At 50.1% G+C, this 13,740-nt stretch overlaps 1 protein-coding gene across 7 annotated transcripts in view; it reads left to right on the top strand.

Annotated features, from left to right (window-relative positions):
- Nucleotides 1-13,740, top strand: part of CDK18 (cyclin dependent kinase 18) — a 1,155,230-nt gene that overhangs the window by 874,504 nt on the left and 266,986 nt on the right. The window lies entirely within an intron of this gene.

The raw sequence follows: 13,740 nt of genomic DNA, 5'->3' as shown, positions 1-13,740 counted from the left end.
TTAGAGTAACACATATCACACAGGCACAGTGATGGTAGGGAGCTCTCGCAGAGCTTACAGTAACACATATCACACAGTCCCAGTGATGAGAGGGAGCTATCACAAAGCGTACAGGCACAGTGATAAGAGGGAGCTCTCGCAGAACTTACAGTAACATATATCACAGAGGCAAAATTAAGAGAGGGAGCTCTGCCAGAGCTTACAGAAACAGATATCATGCAGGCACAGAGATGAGAGGGAGCTCACCCAGAGCTTACATGAACGTAAATCACGCAGGCCCAGTTATGAGAGGGAGCTATCACAGAGATTACAGTAAGCATATCCTGCAGGCACAGTGATTAGAGGGAGTTAACACAGAGATTACAGTAACCATATCTTGCAGGCACAGTGATGAGAGGGAGTTATCACAGAGATTACAGTAACACATATCACGCAGGCACAGTGAAGCGAGGGAACTCTTGCACAGCTTACAGTAACACATATCACACAGGCACAGTGATGAGAGGGAGCTCTCACAGAGGTTACAGTAACACATATCAAACAGGCCCAGTGATGAGAAGGAGCTATCACAGAGATTACAGTAACGCATATCACACAGTCACAGTGATTAAAGGGAGCTCTCACAGAGCTTACAGTAACACATACCACGCAGGCCCAGTGATAAAAGGGAGCTCTCACAGAGCTTACAGTAACACATACCACACCGGCATTATGATGCGAGGGAGCTCTCGCAGAGCTTACAGTAACACATATCACAAGGGCCCAGTGATGGGAGAGAGCTCTTGCAAAGCTTACAGGCACAGTGATGAGAGGGAGCCCTCTCAGAGCATACAGTAACACATATCACACAGGCACAGTGATGAAAGGGAGCTCTCACAGAGCTTACAGTAACACCTATCACACAGGCCCAGTGATGAGAAGGAGATATCACAGAGATTACAGAAACACATATCACAGTGATAAAAGGGAGCTCTGGCAGAGCTTACAGTTACACATATCACGTAGGCCCAGTGAGGAGAATGAGCTCTCGCAAAGCTTACAGGCACAGTGACGAGTGGGAGATCTAGCGGAGCATACAGTAACACATGTCACACATGCACAGTGACGAAAGGGAGCTCTCACATAGCTTAGAGTAACACATATCACAGAGGCACAGTGATGGTAGGGAGCTCTCGCAGAGCTTACAGTAACACATATCACACAGGCACTGTGATGAGAGGGAGCTCTCGCAGATCTTACAGTAAGACATATCACGCAGGCCCAGTGATGCGGATAAGCTCTCGCAGATCTTACAGTAACACATATCACACAGTCCCAGTGATGAGAGGGAGCTATCACAAAGCGTACAGGCACAGTGATAAGAGGGAGCTCTCGCAGAACTTACAGTAACATATATCACACAAGCACTGTGATAAGGGGGAGCTCTCGCAGATCTCACAGTAACACATATCACACAGTCCAGTGATGAGAGGGAGCTATCACAAAGCTTACAGGCACAGTGATAAAAGGGAGCTCACGCAGAGCTTACAGTAACATATTTCACACAGGCAAAATTATGAGAGGGAGCTCTGCCAGAGCTTACAGCAACATATATCATGCAGGCCCAGTTATGAGAGGGAGTTATCACAGAGATTACAGTAACACATATCACGCAGGCACAGTGAAGCGAGGGAGCTCTCGCACAGCTTACAGTAACACACATCACACAGGCCCAGTGATAAAAGGGAGCTCTCGCAGAGCTTACAGTAACACATACCATGCAGGCCCAGTGCTAAAAGGGAGTTCTCACAGAGCTTACAGTAACACATACCACACAGGTATTATGATGCGAGGGAGCTCTCGCAGAGCTTACAGTAACACATATCACAAGGGCCCAGTGATGGGAGAGAGCTCTGGCAAAGCTGACAGGCACAGTGATGAGAGGGAGCCCTCGCAGAGAATACAGTAACACATATCACACAGGCACAGAGAAGAAAGGGAGCTCTCACAGAGCTTAGAGTAACACATATCACACAGGCACAGTGATGGGAGGGAGCTCTCACAGAGTTTAAAGTAACACATGTCACACAAGCACTGTGATGAGCGGGAGTTCTCACAGATCTTAAAATAACACATATCACGCAGTACCAGTGATAAGGGGGAGCTCTCGCAGATCTCACAGTAACAAATATCACACAGTCCCAGTGATGAGAGGGAGCTATCACAGAGATGACAGTAACCATGTCCTGCAGGCACAGTGGAGAGGGAGTTATCACAGAGAGTACAGTAACACATATCACGCAGGCAAAGTGATGAGAGGGAGCTCTCGCTCAGCTTACAGTAACACACATCACACAATCACAATGATGCGAGTGAGCTCTTGCAGAGCTTACAGTAACACATATCATGCAGGCCCAGCGATGAGAGGTAGCTATCAAAGAGATTACAGTAACAAATATCACACAGGCACAGTAATGAGAGGGAGCTCTCGCAGAGGTTACAGTGACACATATCATACAGGCCCAGTGATGAGAGTCAGGATGAGAGTCAGCTCTTGCAGAGCTTCCATTAACACATATCATGCTGGCCCAGTGATGAAAGGAAGCTCTTGCAGAGCTTACAGTAACACATATCACACAGGCCCAGTGATGAGAAGGAGCTCTCGCCGAGATTACAGTAACACATACCACGCAGGCCCAGTGATAAAAGGGAGCTCTCACAGAGCTTACAGTAACACATACCACACAGGCATTATGATCCGAGGGAGCTCTCACAAAGCTTACAGTAACACATATCACAATGGCCAGTGATGAGAGAGAGCTCTCGCAAAGCTTACAGGCACAGTGATGAGAGGGAGCTCTCGCAGAGCATATAGTAACACATATCACAGAGGCACTGTGATGAAAGGGACCTCTCACAGAGCTTAGAGTAACACATATCACTTAGGCACAGTGATGGGATGGAGCTCTCGCAGAGTTTACCGTAACACATATCACACAAGCATTGTGATAAGGGGGAGCTCTCGCAGATCTCACAGTAAAACATATCATACAGTCCCAGTGATGAGGGAGCTATCACAAAGCTTACAGGCATAGTGATAAAAGCGAGCTCTCGTAGAGCTTACAGTAACATATATCACACAGGCAAAATTATGAGAGGGTGCTCTGCCAGAGATTACAGTAACAGATAACATGCAGGCACAGAGATGAGAGGGAGCTCACAGTAACATATATCACGCAGTCACAGTGATGAGAGGGAGCTCTTGCACAGGTTACAGTAACACCTCACACAGGCACAATGATGCGAATGAGCTCTTGCACAGCTTGCTGTAACATATACCACACAGGTCCAGTGACGCGAGGGAACTCCTGCACAGCTTACAGTAACAGATATCACACAGGCACAGTGATGAGTGGGAGCTCGGAAGAGCTTACAGTAACACATATCACGCAGGCCCAGTGAAGAGAGAGAGGTCTCACAAAGTGTACAGGCACAGTGATAATAGGGAGCTCTCGCAGAGCTTACAGTAACATATATCACACAAGCACAGTGATAAGGGGGAGCTCTCGCAGATCTCACAGTAACATATTTCACACAGGCAAAATTATGAGAGGGAGCTCTGCCAGAGCTTACAGTAACAGAGATCATGCAGGCACAGAGATGAGAGGGAGCTCACCCAGAGCTCTCAGTAACATATATCACGCAGGCCCAGTGATGAGAGGGATCTATCACAGAGCATAGAGTAACACATATCACACAGGCACAGTGATCGGAAGGAGCTCCCGCAGATCTTACAGTAACACATATCACGCAGGACCAGTGATAAGGGGGAGCTCTCGCAGATCTCACAGTAACACATATCACACAGTCCCAGTGATGAGAGGGAGCTGTCAGAAAGCTTACAGGCACAGTGATAAAAGGGAGCTCTCGCAGAGCTTACAGTAACATATATCACTCAGGCAAAATTATGAGAGGGAGCTCTGCCAGAGCTTACAGTAACAGATATCATGTAGGCACAGAGATGAGAGGGAGCTCACAGTAACATTATCACGCAGGCCCAGTGATGAGAGGGAGCTATCACAGAGATGACAGTAACCATGTCCTGCAGGCACAGTGATGAGAGGGAGTTATCACAGAGAGTACAGTAACACATATCACGCAGGCACTGTGATAAAAGGGAGCTCTCACAGAGCTTACAGTAACACATACCACACAGGCATTATGATGCGAGGGAGCTCTTGCAGAGCTTACAGTAACACATCACAAGGGCCCAGTGATAGGAGAGAGCTCTTGCAAAGCTTACAGGCACAGTGATAAGAGGGAGCTCTCACAGAGCATACAGTAACACATATCACACAGGCACAGTGATGGGAGGGAGCTCTCACAGAGCTTACAGTAACACATATCACACAGGCACTGTGATGAGAGGGAGCTCTTGCAGATCTTACAGTAAGACATATCACGCAGGCCCAGTGATTTGAGGTAGCTCTTGCAGAGCTTACAGTAACACATATCGCGCTCACCCAATGATGAGAGGGAGCTCTGTCAGAGCTTACAGTAACACATATCACACAGGCTCAGTGATGAGAAGGAGATATCACAGAGATTACAGAAACCCATATCTCACAGGCACAGTGATAAAAGGGAGCTCTGGCAGAGCTTACAGTAACATATATCACGTAGGCCCAGTGAGGAGAATGAGCTCTCGCAAAGCTTACAGGCACAGTGACGAGTGGGAGATCTCGCGGAGCATACAGTAACACATATCACACATGCACAGTGACGAAAGGGAGCTCTCACAGAGCTTAGAGTAACACATATCACACAGGCACAGTGATGGTAGGGAGCTCTCACAGAGCTTACAGTAACACATATCACACAGTCCCAGTGATGAGAGGGAGCTATCACAAAGCGTACAGGCACAGTGATTAGAGGGAGCTCTCGCAGAACTTACAGTAACATATATCACAGAGGCAAAATTAAGAGAGGGAGCTCTGCCAGAGCTTACAGAAACAGATATCATGCAGGCACAGAGATGAGAGGGAGCTCACCCAGAGCTTACATGAACATAAATCACGCAGGCCCAGTTATGAGAGGGAGCTATCACAGAGATTACAGTAAGCATATCCTGCAGGCACAGTGATTAGAGGGAGTTATCACAGAGATTACAGTAACCATATCTTGCAGGCACAGTGATTAGAGGGAGTTATCACAGAGATTACAGTAACACATATCACGCAGGCACAGTGAAGCGAGTGAGCTCTCGCACAGCTTACAGTAACACACATCACACAGGCCCAGTGACGCGAGGGAACTCTTGCACAGCTAACAGTAACACATATCACACAGGCACAGTGATGAGAGGGAGCTCTCACAGAGGTTACAGTAACACATATCATGAGGCCCAGTGATGAGAGGGAGCTCTCGCAGAGCTTACAGTAACACATATCAAACAGGCCCAGTGATGAGAAGGAGCTATCACAGAGATTACAGTAACGCATATCACACAGTCACAGTGATTAAAGGGAGCTCTCGCAGAGCTTACAGTAACACATACCACGCAGGCCCAGTGATAAAAGGGAGCTCTCACAGAGCTTACAGTAACACATACCACACAGGCATTATGATGCGAGGGAGCTCTTGCAGATCTTACAGTAACACATATCACAAGGGCCCAGTGATGGGAGAGAGCTCTTGCAAAGCTTACAGGCACAGTGACGAGAGGGAGCTCACAGTAACATATATAACGCGGGCCCAGTGATGAGAGGGAGCTCTCGAACAGCTTACAGTAACACACATCACACAGGCACAATGATGCGAGTGAGCTCTTGCAGAGCTTACAGTAACACCTATCACGCAGGCACAGTGATGAGAGGGAGCTCTCGCACAGCTTACAGTAACACACATCACACAGGCACAATGATGCGAGTGAGCTCTTGCAGAGCTTACAGTAACACATCACACAGGCACAGTGATACAGCAACACATATCATACAGGCACTGTGATGAGAGGGAGCTCTCACAGAGCATACAGTAGTACATATCATGCAGACCCAGTGATGAGTGAGAACTCTTGCAGAGCTTAAAGTAACACATATCAGGCAGGCCCAGTGATGAGATGGAGCTCTCCCAGATCTTACAGTAACATATATCACACAGGCCCAGTGATGAGAGGGAATAATCACAAAGCTTCCAGGCACAGTAATGAGAGGAGCACTTCAAAGCTTAGAGGCACAGTGATGAGAGGGAGCTCTCGGAGAGCTTACAGTAACACATATCACAGAGGCAAAATGATGAGAGGGAGTTCTGGCAGAGCTTACAGTAACACATATGCAAGCAAAGTTATGAGAGGGAGATTGCACAGAGCTTACAGTAACACATGTCACCTAGGCCCAGTGATGAGAGGGAGCTATCAAAGAGATTACACTAACTAATATCACACAGTCACAGTGATGAGAGGGAGCTCTCACAGAGGTTAAAGTAACACATATCATGCAGGCCCAGTCATGAGAGTCAGCTTTCGCAGAGCTTACAGTAACACATATCAGGCAGGCCTAGTGATGAGAGGGAGCTCTCGCTGAGCGTACAGTAACACATAATACACAGGCCCAGTGATGAAAAGGAGCTATCACAGAGATTTCAGTAACACATATCTCACAGTCACAGTTATAAAAAGGAGCTCTCGCAGAGGTTACAATAACACATACCACGCAGGCCCATTGATGCGAGGGAGCGTGCTGAGCTTACAGTAACGCATATCACACATGCATTATGATGCGAGGGAGCTCTCCCAGAGCTTACAGTAACACATTTCACGTAGGCCCTGTGATGAGAGAGAGCTCTCGCACAGCCTATAGTAACACATATCACACAGGCCCAGTGATGAGAAGGAGCTATCAGGGAGATTACAGTAACACATATCACAGTGATGAGAGGGAGCTCTCACAGAGGTTACAGTAACACATATCATGCAGGCCCAGTGAAGAGAGTCAGCTCTCGCAGAGCTTACAGTAACACATATCATGCAGGCCCAGTGATGAGTGAGAACCGTTGCAGAGCTTACAGTAACACATATTAGGCAGCCCCAGTGATGAGATGGAGCTCTCCCAGATCTTACAGGAACACATATCACACAGGCCCAGTGATGAGAGGGAACTATCACAAAGCTTCCAGGCACAGTGATGAGAGGGAGCTCTCGCAGAGCTTACAGTAACATATCACACAGGCAAAATGATGAGAGGGAGCTCTGGCAGAGCTTACACTAACACATATCAGACAGGCAAAATGATGAGAGGGAGCTTGCGCAGAGCTTACAGTAACACATATCACCCAGGCCCAGTGATGAGAGGGAGCTATCAAAGAGATTACAGTAACAAATATCACACAGGCACAGTGATGAGAGGGAGCTCTCACAGAGGTTACAGTAACACATATCATGCAGGCCCTGTGATTAGAGTCAGCTCTCACAGAGCTTACAGTGACACATATCACGCAGGCCCAGTGATGACAGGGAGCTCTCGCAGAGCTCATAGTTACAGATATCACACAGTCACAGTGATAAAAGGGAGCTCTTGCAGAGCTTATAGTAAGACATATCAGGCAGGCTCAGTGATAAGAGGGAGCTCCTAAGAGCTTACAGTAACACAAATCACACAGGCCCAGTGATGAGATGGAGCTCTCGCAAAGCTTACAGTAACTGTCAGGAATCCCCTCCCGCACATGGATTCCCTCCCACGATGCCACTTCCGTGAACCTGGTGCGCTTGGAGGAGAGCGGACTACAACTCCCAGAATGCCCTCCGGCAACAATTGCCTTATGCAACTCAAGAGTTCTGGTTACCTAACACCAAGGGTAACGCCTAGTTTTCATGTTATGCAACTCAAGAGTTCTGGTTGCATAACACCAAGAGTAACGCCTAGTTTTCATGTTATGCAACTCAAGAGTTCTGGTTACATAACACCAAGGGTAACGCCTAGTTTTCATGTTATGCAACTCAAGAGTCATGGTTATACAACGCCGAGAGTACTACTTAAGGAGAAGATCACTGGGACTCGGCGTCGGATATTCTGATCTTTGCAGGAGTACCTGGTTGAGGTATACGGACCCGTTGGTGAGTTGAGCGGCGGAAGGAACATTCTAAGGAGCGGAGGAGAGGTGCTGGCGTGTGCTTCCTGCCCGTGTCCTGTCCCGTTCTGAGAGCCGTATTCAACGTCATTGGGCACAAGTCCCGTTGGTAGAGCCGAAGCTCCCAACGGCCTGACAATTTGGAGAAAATGAGGTTGGTGCGAGCTGAAGCTCCCAACCCTCGTTCCTTGGGTAAACACACGCTTTGAGCTAAGACGCTATCCAGGAGGTGTTTCCGCGTCTTAGCCATTGACACTCGTAGGAGAACTGGGATAGGTAGAGCGGCTGCTCCCTTCCATTCTCTGCGCCACCTTGGGTATCATCACTTAAACCCGGATACAAGAGACGCACACTAGGAGGTGTTCCCAGCGTCTTTGTGTTGTGGCAGTACTCTGGGGGATACTGGTAGAGCGGCTGTTCCCAGGTGGTAGAGATCCCGGCCGGGTGACTCCCACGTGCCCCCCCCGTAGATTCCACAACCTTGGAACTACCCTTCACAGCGGTCGAGTGGCATTGTCGGCCACTGCTTAGCACTGTGCCCTCCGTTGGAGCATACCGGGCCCGGTGTGCATGCGGAGGACGGTTAGAAGAGCTGTGAATGGGTATCGTACTTTAACTGGTGATTCCAGTACCGGTATTCTTTGTTGTCTGTAGTTGTTCATCTGTTTATTAAATCATCCTTAAACTTCCATTTCTCTGGTCCGTCGTCTGTTTGTCCCAACCCCACGAAAGCCAGGACGTTACATAATATCCGACCTCTTCCATAACCATCTCCTGGTTGGGCGAACAACATGGCCACGATTGAGGATGTGATGGCCGTCTTAGCCGCGATGCGAATCGAGCTCACCGCTTCCAGACAGGAAACAGCAGATGTTAAGGCTAGAATGGACGCTCTGCAGAACGATCCGCTACAGGCGGGTGCCTCTCACACGGCCACGGCTCCTGCGGTTGTGGTAGAGATGCCCGTAGCCATTCCTTTGGCGACACCAGAGAGGTACAGCGGAGACCCCAACACAGTGCAGGTATTCCTCACTCAAATAGCACTGCATCTGTCCTGCAAACCAAAGGCCTTTCCTACCAGCCAAGCTAGAGTGGCCTTGCTGATCTCGTATCTTGCTGGGAACGCGGCGCACTGGGCAGTCCCACTGGTGAGCAGGGACGACCGTATCCTATGTGATTGGGGAGCCTTCCGCGAGGAATTCTTGAAGGTGTTTGATCGAAGGGCAGACTCGTATACTGCCGATCGAGAGATGTTGGAGCTGAGGCAAGGCAACAATGATCTGGTGCAGTACCTTAATGCTTTTCGAAGGCTAGTGGCCGAAACCAAGTGGCCCATAGCCAAACAAACCGCGCTGTTTCACCAGGGCTTGAGCGAAGAGCTCAAAGATGTGGTAGCACAAATCGACCCCCAACCCAAGACATGTGAGGGCTTGATCAACCTGGTGCTACGGCTGGACCATAGATTGAACGAAAGAAAGGGCGATCACAAGAGGAAAGGGAAAGCACTGCCATCGTATGTTTCGATGGGTGGCCCTGAGACCAACTCCTCCACCAGGACGGAACCCATGGACATAGGAGCTATAAGGGCGAGCCTTACAGCCACTGAAAAAGAATCACGCCGCAAGCAAGGCCTTTGCCTTTACTGCGGAAAAAAGGGGCACTATGTACGCGAGTGTCCAGCCAAGCCAAAAACCTCACGATACCGAGCGAACAAAACGGTGACAGCAGTGGTGGACGCACCGGCGGAAAACTGAGGGACTCCGGGTCTAGGGAAGGGGCATCTTGGAGTCACACCCACATCCCTTCCATGTTGAGCCCGAATCAAGAAGGGCGAAGACATTTGTTTATTACCTTACACGTAGGAGTGCAAGACCAGTGGATACCTGTGGTAGCCATGATTGATTCAGGAGCCACGGGCATGTTCATGGACTACAATGAAGCACGGAGACTGGGTCTCACTCTCCTTCCCAAACAGATACCAGAGGAGGTGTATGCAGTGGATGGGAGAAGTCTGGTGACCGGACCTATCGGACAGCACACAGGAGAAATACCGGTGAGGTTCGGAAAACTGCATAACGAACGTATCGATTTTAGCATAATCAGAGCCCCGCAGTACGGGGTCATATTGGGTCTACCCTGGCTCCAAAAACATAACCCAACGGTGGATTGGCCTACGCATCACATTGAGATGACTTCCCCGTTTTGTGAACAATGGTGCGGCATGCGGCAGGACCCCCACGAAGGTGAGGTAGGCGAAGGTCACACGATCGCCACGGCAGCAGAAAAGGACGTAAAGCTGCCCAGAGTGTATCACAGTTTCGGGGACGCCTTCGATGAAATCCGAGCGGAGGTGCTCCCTCCACATAGACCGTTCGACTGCCAAATCGATCTGGTTCCGGGGGCTAGCGTTCCCAGCGGCAGACTTTATGCGCTCACAGAACCCGAAAACGTACATCTACGGGGATATTTGGATAAGTTACTAGGGCTGGGGTTCATCAGGCCGTCGAAATCCCCTGCCGCATCGCCTCTCTTTTTCATTCCGAAAGCGAATGGCGAATTGAGGGCCTGCGTGGACTTTAGGGCCTTGAACGCGATAACCATAAAAAACCGGTACCCCCTGCCTCTCATAAGCGTTCTCCTGGAACAGGTAAAAAAGGCCCAAATATACACAAAGCTTGATTTCAAGGGGGCATACCATCTTGTGCGCATGAGGGACGGCGACGAATGGAAAACCGCCTTTAAGACCAGGTTCGGGCTCTTTGAGTACCTCGTCATGCCGTTCGGACTATGCAATGCCCCTGCCGCCTTCCAATACTTCCTCAATGAGGTGTTCCGGGAGGTATTGGATATCTATGTGGTCGTTTACATAGACGACATACTCATCTACTCCAACTCAGCGGAAGAACACGTTCAGCACGTATCCGCGGTTCTCAAAAAACTGAGGGAAAACATGCTATACTGCAAACTCAGCAAATGTGACTTCCACGTCACATCAGTGGAATTCCTTGGGGTGATGCTGAGCCCCAACGGACAGGAGAAGGCGGAACGCAAGATCAGAGCGGTGGAGGAGTGGCCGGTGCCCCGAGGAGTAAAGGAAGTCCAGAGCTTCATAGGCTTCGCCAACTTTTATAGGCGTTTTATTGAGGGGTTTTCTGGCTTGGTTGCCCCGATCACGCAACTACTAAGGAAGTCTCAGGAGTTCGTGTGGGGACCGGAAGCACAAAAAGCATTTGTGGCCCTCAAGAAGGCCTTCAGCACCGCCCCGGTGCTAGCTCACTCGAATCCGGAATTACCCTATGTGGTAGAAGCGGACGCCTCTGATGTGGCGCTGGGTGCCATTCTATCTCAGAGGAATGAGGTGTCGGGTTTGCTCCATCCTGTGGCGTACATGTCTCGTAAATTGAACGACGCGGAACGCAATTACCATATTGCGGAGAAGGAACTACTCGCAATAAAGGACGCATTTGCTGAGTGGAGGCATTTGTTAATGGGGGCCAGACACGTGGTTACAGTGTATACGGACCACAGAAACCTCCAGTTTCTGACGGCGGCGCGGCATTTGTCTCCCCGTCAAATGAGGTGGATGATCTTTTTCTCCGGTTTCAATTTCCACATCACATACCGACCCGGTACGGAGAACAGGAAAGCGGACGCGCTTTCGAGGCAATCAAATGCCAGGGATCCGCAGCCAGTTGCCGAACATTCCATCATCCCTCCAGGAGTTGTGATAGGGGTGATTCAACCACAGACGTTCCTCAGGGGGGTCCAGAAGGGGACCCATACCTTCATGTGGCAGAGGTGGCTTCACAGTCACAAGGAGTGGCAAATGAAGGACGGGATTCCGGTGGAAGGACGATGGTATGTTGTTACCCACGCCTAGGCTTCGAAAACAGGCCTTCACCTGGTGCCACGTGTCTCCCTGTGCCGGCCATCTGGGTGTCGAAAAGACGGTAGCGAGCCTAGGACGGCAGTTCTGGTGGCCTGCCATGAGAACAGACGTTCGGAATTGGTGTTCATCATGTACCGTTTGCGCATCCATGAAATCGGACCACAGAAGATCGCAAGGACTCCTCCAACCCCTTCCTACACCGACCAAACCCTGGGAAAACATATCCTTAGACTTCATTGTCAGGCTACCAAAGGATCAAGGAAAGACGGCCATACTGGTGGTGGTGGACTAGCTCAAGAAGATGGGGCACTTCCTCGCTTGCAAACAGGTACCTTCGGCAGGAGAGCTGGCGTCGTTGTTATTGAAGAATGTAGTGAGACTACATGGCCTACCCAACGTGATCGTGTCGGACAGGGGGTCTCAGTTCACGTCGCAATTCTGGAAAACTTGGTGTTCGGCGTTACACGTCAAGTCTGCCATGTCCACGAGTTATCACCCGCAGACGGACGGCCAGACGGAGCGCCTGAACCAGTCGTTCAAACAATATCTACGTTGTTTTGTAGAGCAAGGGAAGGATGAGTGGGTGGACCTACTTTGGATCGCGGAAATCGCGTACAACAACGCCACACATTGTTCCACCAAGGCCTCCCCTTTTTATAGTAACTACGGCCATCATCCCCGGTTCTTGCCGTTTCTGCACCCGGTCAGGGAAGACAGATTGCCGACAACAGCCAAGAGGGTGGCCCGCATCAAGGAGGCCTTGATGAGTTCTCGAGTTGCCCTGGAGGGGGCTAAAGCCACGTATAAAGCCTTTTCTGATAGGAGGAGAAGGCCTGGACCGGTCTAGAAACCTGGAGATTACGTCTGGGTCTCTACACGGCACATGAGATTCAAGAAAAGTAGCGTGTTCCATCCCCGCTTCATGGGCCCATATAGGATCCTTCGATGCATCAGCCCGGTGAACGTGAAAGTATGCCTGCCCCAGTCCCTGCGGATCCATCCCGTGTTCCACGTTTCCCTCTTGAAACCCGCGAACGCGGTGAGGCCTCTTACGCCGGTGTCGGTGACTGTGGATTCGGAGGTGGAGTACGAGGTGGCCGGTATCTTGGATTCCAAGTGGCGCAGGGGCAAACTATGGTATCTAGTGGCATGGAAGGGGTACGGACCCGAGGAGCAGTCATGGGAACCTGCGGCGGGGGTTCACGCTCCTCGTCTGGTATCGTCGTTCCATCGTCGATATCCTTCCTGTGCTGGTCCTGATGGGGGGCGCTGATGGGAGGGGGATGTACTGTCAGGAATCCCCTCCCGCACATGGATTCCCTCCCACGATGCCACTTCCGTGAACCTGGTGCGCTTGGAGGAGAGCGGACTACAACTCCCAGAATGCCCTCCGGCAACAATTGCCTTATGCAACTCGAGTTCTGGTTACCTAACACCAAGGGTAATGCCTAGTTTTCATGTTATGCAACTCAAGAGTTCTGGTTGCATAACACCAAGGGTAACGCCTAGTTTTCCTGTTATGCAACTCAAGAGTTCTGGTTACATAACACCAAGGGTAACGCCTAGTTTTCATGTTATGCAACTCAAGAGTCATGGTTATACAACGCCGAGAGTACTACTTAAGGAGAAGATCACTGGGACTCGGCGTCGGATATTCTGATCTTTGCAGGAGCACCTGGTTGAGGTACATGGACCCGTTGGTGAGTTGAGCGGCGGAAGGAACATTCTAAGGAGCGGAGGAGAGGTGC

Source organism: Triturus cristatus, chromosome 1_1 (assembly GCF_964204655.1).
Source record: "Triturus cristatus chromosome 1_1, aTriCri1.1, whole genome shotgun sequence".
In the NCBI taxonomy this organism is placed as follows: Eukaryota; Metazoa; Chordata; class Amphibia; order Caudata; family Salamandridae; genus Triturus; species Triturus cristatus.
This window is presented reverse-complemented; position numbering and strand designations above follow the sequence as displayed.